Here is an 11,179-nt window from a genome sequence, read left to right on the forward strand (position 1 = left end):
GACAAAGTACTCACCGAATGGCGAACCTTGAAGCTCTCTCCCTACGAATCCACTCACAAATATGTAGACAAGTTTTGGGACCTACATCTTAAAGCCACTCTCTTCAAAAAGATGGATTTTAGAGAGCAAAAGCAACAATTTTGTGCGGGCTTAATTGAAGAAATAGCGGAGTATGTCAACTCCCAAAGGCCGCGCACCATATCCGCGGTTATACACCATACTATGGTGGCTTTTTGAATCAATTACCAAATAGGGGCTAAAAGAAATTCCAAGCCCATGGAAACCAAGGGTTCCAATGAGCCTAAGGGGAAGGACAATGTCCAAAAGTCTCCTAAGGGCAATTCCAACAAAGCTAAGGAGAAGGGAGTTTACAAAGGCAAAAACAAACTCTCTCCTGAAGAGCTTGAGCATTATCGCAAGGATAATCGTTGTTTCAAGTGCGGCGAGCAAGGGCATGCGTACCGCACTTATCCCCAAAAGAACACTCTCCATGAGCCTCCTAGAGCTACCTTGGTTGAAATCCAAGAAGAGGAAGCTCACCACGAAGGATCTCCTCTATGCCATGCTTGGGGAAAGGTAAGAGAACATGATTCTTTTATTCTCTTTGACCCTGGTTCAACTCACAATTTCATATCCACAGAGTTGGCCACCAAGCTAGGCATCCAACCCTATGAGATGGGAGATGTCCTACCCGCAGATGGTGCTTTCAAGGGGAAAAATGCTTCAGTCACTCCCTTAATTGGGAAATTGAGGCTCCATGTTCAAAGCTATGTGGACAAAGAGGACTTCTATATCTCTGCTCTCAAGCATGAGGATGTAATCCTAGGGGCACCATGGTTTCATCGCACCTAGGGGCGCCAATGTTAAATTCCCTGAAAGGGGAATCTACTTTAGGTTCAGGGAAAAAGATATGTACATAGATGCCAAAGAGATGGGTAACACCATACCCATTGTACGTACGCAAGCTTTCAATAAGTCAATAAAGAGCTCTATTTCCGTGTACATGATTTTTGTTAAAGATTCTCAAAATGAACCTAATGCTTTAGCAAAAGAAAATATAAATGATCACAAGAAATTAGAGTTATCCAATTTTCTCAAGGGGTTTCAAGATGTCTTTATTGACGACATCCATTGTGAACTACCTCCCAAACGAGGCAATGATGACCATGCAATTGAACTTCTTCCAAGAAGTTCACCACCTAATAAACCTCCTTATAGAGTTTCTCAAGCTCAACAGGAGGAGATTATGTGGCAAGTGCATGAGTTAGTTGAGAAGGGCATGGTTAGGCCTAGCTTATCTCCATCTTTCTCACCTGTGTTATTAGTGCAAAAGAAAGACGGCACATATCGTATGTGTGTCGACTATAGAGCACTAAATAGGATCACTATCAAGAATAGGTTTTCTGTTCCACGGGCAGAAGACCTATTTGATAAGCTACAAGGGTCCATCTACGTCAGTAGGATTGACCTAAAAAGTGGCTATCATCAAATAAGGATAGTTGATCAAGACATTGTAAAGACCGCATTTCGCACTACGTTTAGTCTTTACAAATATATTGTCATGCCTTTTGGCTTGACCAATGCACCAGCCACATTCAACCGCTTGATGGAGAAGCTATTCAGGCGTCACCGAACCTTTACTTAAGTGTTCTTTAATGATTTTATCATCTACTCTAATTCACTAGATGAACACAAGCAGCACCTCCAGGTAATATTTCAAGTTCTAAGAGAGAATAAACTTTATGTTAATTGAAAGAAAAGTGAAATTTTCTTGCAAGAGATTTAGTATTTAGGTCTCATTATCTCTCAAGATGGCATCCAAATGGATCCATCAAAATTAGAGGTAATAAAAGAATGGCCTAAACGAAGGAATCTTCATGAACTAAGAAACTTTATAGGTATGTGTGCATACTATAGACGCTTCATAGAAAAGTTCTCACAAATTGCAGGACCATTACATGACTTAACAAAGAAAAACGTTAGGTATACATGGTCTACCAAGGAGAACAAGGCTTTCAAAAAGCTTATCTCTCAACCTGTGCTTACACTACCAGATCTCTCAAATCCATTTGAGGTCCAATGTGACGCTTATAGTTATTGCCTTGGAGCTGTTTTGCTCCAAGAAGGGCACGCCATAGCCTATGAAAGTCAAAGGCTCAACCCTGTTGAGCAAGCACTAGGCATATATGAAAAGGAACTCCTCGCAATTCTACATGCCTTAGACTCATAGAAGCACTATTTATTGGGGACTCCTTTTATTCTGCGAATGGATCACCAAAGTCTTAAGTACTTCATGACGCAGACCAAGCTCTCTGACAAACAAATAAGGTGGACAAATTTCCTTTTGCAATTTCATTTTCATATTGCTCACATTGCTGGCAAGCATAATCAAGTAGCCGATGCACTCTCAAGATGGCCGAGAGTGAATGCGGTTTCCATAGCGACTCACAATGATCTATCTTCTATGATAGATAAGTATGCTGTTGATCCCAATTTTAGAGATGTGATATCAGCCCTTGCACTAGGGAAGAAAGAAGAACCATTTACTTTACAAGATGGTTATCTTATCTATGGAAATAGACTATGCATGACTAACTCACTCGTGAGGAAGTAATATATGAATCTCATGCTCCTCCTTATGTGGGGCATAGAGGGATTCAGTCTACCCTAAAAGGGATTGGAACATATTTCTATTGGCCTACCATGAAAGAAAACATACAAGAGTATGTTTCTAAATGTGTGGTATGCCAAAAGATGAAGTTTGATAGAAGGAAGCAACATGGATTGCTTCAACCTTTGCCAATCCCTAATTCACCATGGGAGAGCATATCCGTGGATTTTATCTTTGGATTACCTAGGTCTATCCATGGGAATACGGGAATATGGACGATGGTAGACAGGTTCAGCAAACAAGCTCATTTTATACCTGTCAGAAAGACTATCAAAGCCCATCAAATGGAACCTCTCTTCATATCACAAATCTTCAAGTACCGTGGCTTGCCAATGTCCATAGTGTCGGATAGAGATCCTAGAATGACCACCACTAATTTCTGGAAGGGTCTCTTTGAGAATTTAGGGACAACGCTAAACTCCTCTTCGGCCTATCATCCGCAAACGGATGGCCAAAGTGAAATAGCTAACCTAAAAATTCTTGATCTACTAAAAGCCTATGTAACAGAAGTAGATCAAAGGTCCCAATGGGAGAAGTACTTACCCTTAGTGGAGTATGCCTACAATAACACTGTACATACTTCCACGAGAAAATCACCTTTCGAGGTAGTTGAGGGAGGGTCCAAAAGTCCCCTGCTACTTAAAGTACACGGGAAGATCTTCGCTGTAGATGAGTATAGCCGATACCTACAAGAATCTTTTCAAAAGATTAAGGATGTTATCCCTATCTCACAGCAAAGGCAAAAGGCTGCTGCTGATAAGCACAAAAGAGCCCAAGCCTTTAAAGAAAATGATTGGGTATTACTTAAATTTCCCAAGGCTCGATTAAGGCACACGGCAAGAATCCTACGGGACACCAAAAATACCATGCTAAGTTAGCAAAAAGGTACTATGGTCCCTTCCAGATTCTTAGGCCAATCAATGAGATGGCCTATCAACTCAAGTTGCCCAGCCGTTGGCTAATACACAATGTTTTTCATGTGAGCCTACTAAAGCCTTACAAAGGAGAGCCACCTCAAGAACCAACTATTGAAGACCCACCGGAGATCGAGGACCAAGAAGAGGTGCTGCAGCCCGAGTCCATTCTCCGACATGAAGACAAGGTATTAAGAGGCGGTAAGACTATCCAACGATATCTTTTTAAGTTTAAGAATTATCCTTTTAAAGATGCTAGATGGATGCAAGGCATACAACTAAAGGATAACCTAAACCTTGTCAATGCTTACAATGCTTCCCTAGAGTAAGGAAATGTGCAAATGTTTAAAATGAACAAAGTCGTTGTCTATAAGAGTCTCTTTTTCTATACTGTGCACAAAATGAAGTAGTATGCATGCTTAGATCAAGTTTGCGGAGACGACGTCTCCCGAACACCAAGTAGAGCTTGTCACTCTACTACGGAAGACTGATAGGACTAATGTGCAGACATGCTTGCGGCAGTTTAGGCTCTCAAGCACCAAATGGACTAGTCATCCATTCTAGAATGATGTTGTAGGGTAACATAGGGATCCTCTACCTGCTAGAAAAAGGACTAATGAATAGGCTTTATCTTCTCTACCCCATAGTCAAGGACGACTATGATTTCAAGAGAGAAGTAATGTCATAATAACTAATATCTAATTCTCCTAAATGATTTTCTCATGTTAAACTGATCGTTTAATATGGGGAAGTGCCAGGGGAGAAAAAGCTAGAATATTGGTTAAGCTGGCAGACTGGCCACAGTAGGGAACCAAAGGAGGGAAAATAGGGATCCAAAGGGGGGGCCATGTGGAAAAGAGCAATGTGCAACAATGGGCTTTAAAGACCCTAAGGTTCATCCCATTAAGACTTCCAAAATGCTAAGGTTCCAAATTTCAAAGGTTATGTCCAAAGGTCAAAGCGTAGGAAAATTGGATGCTTGGTGTGTGTACAAAAAGTCTACAAAGAGTCCTACATAGGAGGGGGCGAGCCGTGGAAGGAGGGGATGAGAGAGAAACAAAAACACACACACACACACACACACACACACACACACACACACACACACACACACACACACACACACACACAAGCTTCCTTTACACAAAGGGAATGAGGGACACATGTCAGCTCCCTAGCCTAGATGCCCACAAGGTGCACTCAAATCCTATTGGATGGCCATGGAGGTGGACCAATGAGAATTAGGCTAGAGTAAATCTAGTTTAATTAATTTAAAAACAGTTAATAAAAGAACCAATAATAATTAAGCTCTCTAGAAGACTATTGGAAAGTCTCCCAAGGGGTCCAATGAGAATTCAGCAGCCCAATGGCTTGCCTGATTCCTGTTGGCTAGGAGAGAAAGGGGTCCAATGAGAGTTTAGTTGCATTAATTAACTGCCTAAATCTCTCACAAAAGGGGTAATGGGGACACATGTCAGAAGGCTATCATTTATGCTCCTGAAATCCTATTGGCTAAGCTTGGAGAGGTCCAATGGGGTGTCAACAAGAGGAAATAGCATGAGGGGTCAACCAAGAGAGAGGGGGGGCTGATTTCTCGAGGCATTATCTCACACACTCACACACTAGCTCATGTGTGAAGCAAGAAGAGACTCTCTCTCCTTCTCCAGCCTTAATGGAAAGCTTATCACCTACTCCAAGCTTGTGAGAAGGGAGGCCTACACCAACAACTCTTGGCTTTGTGATGCAAATCCAACCAAGAGCCAAGCTTCAATGCATGCTCATCTCCTCTACCATGCTAATTACTAAGCTATGCTATGCTAATATGAGTGATTATGTGAGGAGATGTACATATTTCTCGTAAGACTACTCTTCTTCCTGTCAATCTACTCTCATACCCCACTAGCTCTCACCATCTTCAAAGGTGTGTGAGGTCTTGGGTCTCAGACCGTGAGGGAATTGATGTTGTGTTTTATAAGTGTTTTGCTTAGTGCTTGAAGCTTCCATCTTGATTGCAGTAGCTAGTATTGAAGGAACACAAAGAATTGTATTGTAAAATGTCTCTCTTGATGGGAGAAACCTATACTACAAAGCTTTTTGGAGGGGGGACACCTGCTCCATGAAAATCCGGTCCTCAACTGTTCACAATAGCTTAATTTCTCTCTGTTTTGAAGTATTGTTCATGCTATCTAACTAGGTGTTATGCTTTTTGTTGCTCTCTCCACCCAAGCACTCTTGTCATTAGGAAGGGAATGGGGTATAGGAGGGCCTCTTTATTTGGCAATTTAAGGAAATGCTTAAAGCTTAAGCCAAGTTTGACCAAGCCTAAAAGAGAGGGCAAAAAGGCCTATGCTGCGATTTTTAAAAATACCATTTGTATATTTTGTATTTTGAAAATAGGCTATTTTAACACAAAAGAGAGGTGGGTAACTGAATTTTAAAATGTCTTTCCCCATTCTCTCCTCTCTCTCTAACATATAAAACACCCTCTCTCACTCCGTTCTTATTAAATGAAGCACTTTTCAGCCCCCCCTACCAAAAAAGAAGATTTTGCATATTTTCTCACTGTATTCTCTCTCTAAAATGTGAGCCAACTCTTTCTCTTTCCCCTTCTTTTCTCTCTTGTCACTTCCATCTCCCAATCATCAAGAGGACATTCTATGCTGCCTACATGTGACAGAAAGTGCAGATCCTCCAAGGCTGTAGATGTACTCTCTCTCTCACTCTCTTTCTTTATGTCTTTCTCTCTCTCTCTCTCTCTCTCTCTCTCTCTCTCCCACTCCAGCTACAGGTGAGAGAAATGGAGAACTCCATTACCTCTGTGTGTAGCTACATTTCTCTCTCTAAATCTCTCATGATCAATATTTTGAATTCAAAAGAGATTGAGCTACACTCCCTCTTTTTCTTCCCTCCACAACATAATCCTTTTCTACTATCTCTGAGTACCTTCCACTTTTTCCCTCCATAGCCAGACTTCTCTGCTTGCAGAAATCACCATTACACATTCTCTGACTATTTTTCTTGATTAGCTAACAAACATGTCATTCAATCGCCCTCCACTGCAAGACATTACTAACAAGCCAAAACGATATGAATTAAATGATGATTTGGAGCAGGAGTATGCTACTGTGTGACTTGGCACATTGAATCCCAATGCTACATATCAGTTACAACGCATTGGGTGCAAAGCAATCAACTTATGGGTTGATGACCACATTTACCCAGGATCCAATGACTAATGCACCACTACCCTTTCGTAATGTCATGAGCTTCTACGTTTTATTGGAGATGGAAGAGACGGAGTGTTTGGCTACTGCTGGAGATTGTATTCAGCTTTTATCAATGAAAGGGAAGTAGTAAACATATCTTGGCTTCCTATTCATCACTGCAAGAGAAGTCTGTGAAAGATCTACAGCAAGTTAGAGAGGAAGCCAACAAGAAGAGGAAGCAACTGAACGATGAGATGGAGAATCTGGATGAAAAAGTGCAGCAACAAAGATAAGAGCAGGAGTGACAATTATGTTCAACTACAACATGGGGAGAGTTGACCACCAGAAGCAAATCTTTGTTTTTAGAGAAGATTGGAGTTTTTTCCCAAAAGCTAGCAGCTATTCTAGGCTGAGAGGGGACGCTAGCTACTAGCTTGGGCAACACTCCGGCCCTGCAAGAATGCCTATAAAAGCATGCATAGTGTAACATTTAATGGCCTAAAAACTTGTGTGTAGCGGAAATTAGCATGAACATAGTGGGCATTTCATTAGAATAGATTCCTAATGAGAATTACAAGAGTGCTTGGGTGGAGAGAGCAACAAAAAGCATAACACCTAGTTAGATAGCATGAACAATACTTTCAAAAAAGAGAGAGAAATTAAGCTATTGACAACAATTGAGGACCGGATTTTCATGGAGCCGGTCCCCCCTCCAAAAGGCTTTGTATGTTTCTCCCATCAAGAGAGACATTATACAATACAATTCTTTGTGTTCCTTCAAGACTAGCTAGTGCAATGAAGATGAAAGATTCATGCACTAAGAAAAACACTTATCAAACACAACATCAATTATCCCCGGTCTTAGACCCAAGACCTCACACACCTTCAAAGATGGTGAGAGCTAGCACGGTATGAGAGTAGATTGAGAGGAAGTAGGAGTATTCTTACGAGAAAGATGTACATATCCTCACATAATCACTCATATTAGCATAGCTTAGCTTAGTAATTAGCATGGTAGAGGAGATGAGCATGCATTGAAGCTTGGCTCTTGGTTGGATTTGCTTCACAAAGCCAAGAGTTGTTGGTGTAGGCCTCCCTTCTCACAAGCCTGGAGTAGGTGGTAAGCTTTCCATTAAAGCTTGAGAAGGAGACAGAGTCTTCTTTACTTCACACATGAGAATGTGTGTGTGTGTGTGTGTGTGTTTTATAATGCCTTGCAAAAATCAGCCCCCTCTCTCTCTTGGGCGACCCCTCTTGCTATTTTCTCTTGCTATCCTCTCATTGGACCTCCCTAGGGCTAGCCAATTACAATTAAGCAGCATAAGTGATAGCCTTCTGATATGTGTCTCCCTTTCTCCTTTTGTGAGAGCTTTAGGTAATTTAATAATTCAACTAAACTCTCATTGGACCCCTTTGCCTCCTGGCCAATAGGAATCAGGCAAGCCATTGGGCTGCTGAATGCTCATTGGACCCCTTGGGAGATTCTGCAATAGTCTTCTAGAGGACTTAATTCTCATTGGTTCTTTTATTAAGTGTTTTTAAATTAATTAAACTAGATTTACTCTAGCCTAATTCTCATTGGTCCACCTCCAAGGCCATCCAATAGGAATTGGGTACACCTTGTGGGCATCTGGCCTAGGGAGCTGACATGTGTCCCTCATTTCCTTTGTGTAAAGGGAGCTAGTGTGTGTGTGGATTTCTCTCTCATCCCCTACAAGCAAGGCTCGCCCCCTCCTAAGTAGGGATTTGTAAAGACTTTTTGACACACACAAAGCATTCAATTCCCCCATGGTTGACCTTTGGACACAACCTTTGAATTTTGGAACCTTAGCATTTTGGAACTCTTAATGGGTTGAACCTTAGGGTCTTTTTAGCCCATTGTTGCACATGTCTCTTTTGCAGATGGCCCCCCCTTTGGATCCCTATTTTCCCTCCATTGGATCCCTACTGTGGCCGGTCTGCTAGCTTAACCAATATTCTAGCTTTTTCTCCCCTGGCACTTCCCCATATTAAATGATCAGTTTAACATGAGAAAATCATTTAGGAGAATTAGATATTGATTATTATGACATTACCTCTCTCTTGAAATCATAGTCGTCCTGGACTATGGTGTAGAGAAGATAAAGCATATTCACGAGTCCTTTTCTTAGCGGGTAGAGGATCCCTATGTTACCCTACGACATCATTCCACAATGGATGACTAGTCCATTTGGCGCTTGAGAGCCTGAGGCTGCCGCAAGCATGTCTGCACATTAGTCCTATCAATCTTCCATAGTAGAGTGACAAGCTCTCCTTGGTGTTTGGGAAACGTCGTCTCCGCAAACTTGATCTAAGCATTCATATTACTTCATTTTTGTGCACAATAAATAAAAAGAGAGTCTTGTAAGACAAAAACTTTGCTCATTTTTATCATTTTGTACATTTGCTTACTCTTGGGAAGCATTGTAAGCATTGACAAGGTTTAGGTTATCCTTTAATTGTATACCTTGCATCCATCTAGCATCTTCAAAAGGATAATTCTTAAACTTAATAAGATATCGTCGGAGAGTCTTACCGCCTCTTAGTACCTTGTCTTCATGTCGGAGAATGGACTCAGGCTTCTTGGTCCTCGATCTCCGGTGGGTCTTCAATAGTCGGTTCTTGAGGTGGCTCTCCTTTGTAAGGCTTTAATAGGCTCACATGGAAAGCATTGTCTATGAGCCAATGATTGGGCAACTTGAGTTGATAGGCCATCTCATTGATTGGCCTAAGAATCTAGAAGGGACCATAGTACCTTTTTGCTAGTTTATCATAGTACTTTTGGTGTCCCGTAGGATTCTTGCCCGTCGTGTGCCTTAATCGAGCCTTGGGAAACTTTAATAAGACCCAATCAATTTCTTTAAAGGCTTGGGCTCTTATGTGCTTGTCAACAGCAGCCTTTTGCCTTTGTTGTGAGATAGAGATAGCATCCTTAATCTTTTGAAAAGATTCTTGTAGGTCTCGGCTATACTCATCTGCAGCGAAGATCTTCCCATGTACCTTAAGTAGAAAGGGACTTTGTGATCTTCCCTCCATTACCTCGAAAGGTGTTTTTCCCGTGGAAGTATGTACAGTGTTATTGTAAGCATACTCCACTAAGGGTAAGTATTTCTCCCATTGGGATCTTTGATCTACTTCCGTTACATAGGCTTTTAGTAGATCGAGAATTGTTAGGTTAGCTATTTCACTTTGGCCATCCGTCCCTAAATTCTCAAAGAGACCCTTCCAGAAATTACTGGTCATTCTAGGATCTCTATCCGACACTATGGACATTGGCAAGCCCTGGTACTTGAAAATTTTTGAAATGAAGAGGGTTGCCATTTGATGGGCTTTGATAGTCTTTTTGACAGGTATAGAATGAGCTTGTTTACTGAACCTGTCTACTATCGTCCATATTCTCGTATTCCCATGGATAGACTTAGGCAATCCAAAGATAAAATTCATGGATATGATCTCCCATGGTGAATTAGGGATTGGCAAGGTTTGAAGCAATCCAAGTTGCTTCCCTCTATTAAACTTTATCTTTTGACATACCACACATTTAGAAACATAATCTTGTATGTTCACTTTCATGGTAGGCCAGTAGAAATATGTTTCAATTCCCTTTAAGGTAGACTGAATTCCTCTATGCCCTGCATAAGGTGGAGCATGAGATTCATACATTACTTTCTCACGTAGTGAGTTAGTAACACATAGTCTATTGCCGTAGAGGAGATAACCATCTTGTAAAATAATGGTTCTTCTTTCTTCCCTAATGCAAGGGCTGAAATCACATCTCTAGAATCGGGATCAATAGCATACTCATCTATCATTGAAGATAGATCATTATGAGTTGCTATGGAAACCGCATTCACTCTTTGTCGTCTTGAGAGTGCATCAGCTACTTGATTATTCTTGCTAGAAATGTGAGAAATATGAAAATGAAATTGCGAAAGGAAATTTGCCCACCTCATTTGTTTGTCGGAGAGCTTGGTCTGCGTCATGAAGTACTTAAGACTTTGGTGATCCGTTCGCAGAATGAAAGGAGTCCCCAATAAATAGTGCTTCCATGAGTCTAAGGCATGTAGAACTGCAAGGAGTTCCTTTTCATATATGCCTAGAGCTTGCTCAACAGGGTGGAGGCTTCGACTTTCATAGCCTATGGCGTGCCCTTCTTGGAGAAAAACAGCTCCAAGGCAATCACCACAAGCATCACATTGGTCCTCAAATGGTTTTGAGAGATCCGGTAGTGTAAGCACAGGTTGAGAGATAAGTTTTTATTTAAGCTTTTCGAAAGCATTGTTCTCCTTAGCAGACCATGTATACCTAACGCTTTTCTTTGTAAGGTCATGTAATGGTCCCGTAATTTGTGAGAACTTTTCTATGAAGCG

This window comes from Adiantum capillus-veneris, chromosome 23 (assembly GCF_014529385.1).
Source record: "Adiantum capillus-veneris isolate H3 chromosome 23, ASM1452938v2, whole genome shotgun sequence".
NCBI lineage: Eukaryota > Viridiplantae > Streptophyta > Polypodiopsida > Polypodiales > Pteridaceae > Adiantum > Adiantum capillus-veneris.